Here is a 1758-nt window from a genome sequence, read left to right as displayed (position 1 = left end):
CACTGATTGTTACAGCTTCTTCGCAGGAATTGCTTCATGTTTCCTTAGAGAACTGGATGTAAACAGGCACCGGGGAATTTTTAATTAGAGGAAACAGAAAAGGAGAAAAAAAAAGAAAACACAATAAAACTTAATGATGTTTCTCAGTTCTATGGTTAAATTAAGTAGTTTCCAGCGAGGTCCATTGCCATAATTGAAGAGTTGCCTGTAGGGAGCAGGAGAGCAACTGCTGAAAGACTTGACCTGCCTGAAGCTCAAAGCAGAGTGAGAGCTGAGAGGCTCTGAATGAGCCAAGAGTGAGAGGTGAAGAACCTCTGGGGAGCGATGGAAAGTGCAAATGTCCAGACTGGCTTCTGAAGAGATGAGTTCAGACACGGGGAGCTGGGTAAGGACAGGTGGAAACTCCTGGATGTGCAGGGGATTAAATACACGTAGTGATAGACAGAGTCCTGGCACTGCAAGCACAGGGAAAGGCCAACGTTTCATCTCCCACAGTCCGTACACAATCTGAAAATTCATATTTTGGCAGGATAGAAATTCCACAGACATTTTATCGGAAAAATTGAATTATTTCATCTGATGTAAAAAAGATTGTGGGATTTTTTGTTCTTTTTGTTGTTTTTGGTTTGGTTTTCAGTTTTGAGGGGAATTCTCAGGTTTTTGGGCTGAGCTCCATGGTCTCTCTATAAGCACCCAGTGCAAACCTCGAGAGGCCCCGTGTACCTGAGGTGTTTGCCTGGGACTGGCAGGTATCAGACCAGACTGATAGAGCGATGGTGCTTTCATCATTTACAATTAGTATTCAACACTTGTGCATCTAATTAGATAAGTTTCAGGACTGTAGGTGAAGAGGCAGATATGTGAAGAGCACTTAGAAGATGTGATAGAAGAATATTCCAATTGATAATATAGAATCTTAGAATTATTTCAGTTGGAAGAGACCCTCAGGAGCATTGAGTCCAACCACAACCTAAATCTAGAACTAAACCGTGTCCCTAAGAACCTCGTCTAAACATCTTATAAACCCCTGCAGGAATGGTGACTCCCCCACTGCCCTGAGCTGCCTGTTCCAATGCCTGACAGCCCTTTCCAGGAAGAATTTTTTCCTAATATCCAATCTGAACCTTCCCTGGTACAACTTGGGGCCATTTCCTCTCATCCTATCACTTGCTACTTGGGAGAAGAGACCAAGACTCTCCATGTTCAACCTCCTTTCAGGCTGTTGTAGACAGTGATAAGGTCTCCCCTCAGCCTCCTGTTCTCCAGGCTGAACCCACCAGTTCCCTCACCTGCTCCTCATCACACTTGTGCTCCAGACCCACAGCAGCTTTGTCGCCTCCTCTGCACTCTCTCTAGTGCCTCAATGTCCTTCTTATGATGAAGGGCCCAAACCTGAACACAGGATTCAAGATGCGACCTCATCAGCGCTGAGAACAGTGGCACAATCACGCTACTCCTGCTGGCCACACCATTCCTGATACAAGCCAGGATGCTGGTGGCCCTTTTGGCCACCTGGGCACACACAGGCTCATGTTAAGCTGCTGTCGATCAACACCCCCTGATCCCTTTCCACCAGGCAATTTTCCAGCCACTCTTCCCTGAGCCTGGGGTTGTTGTGACCCAAGTGCAGGACCCGGCCCTTGGTCTGGTCAAACCTCATACAAATGGCCTCAGCCCAATGATCCAGCGGGTCCAGATCCCCCTGCATGGCCTTCCCACCCTCCAGCAGATCAACACTCCCACCCAACCTGGTGTCAT

Source organism: Columba livia, unplaced genomic scaffold (assembly GCF_036013475.1).
Source record: "Columba livia isolate bColLiv1 breed racing homer unplaced genomic scaffold, bColLiv1.pat.W.v2 Scaffold_153, whole genome shotgun sequence".
Lineage (NCBI taxonomy): Eukaryota > Metazoa > Chordata > Aves > Columbiformes > Columbidae > Columba > Columba livia.
The sequence above is the reverse complement of the archived record's forward strand: the minus strand, read 5'-3'. Positions refer to the sequence as shown.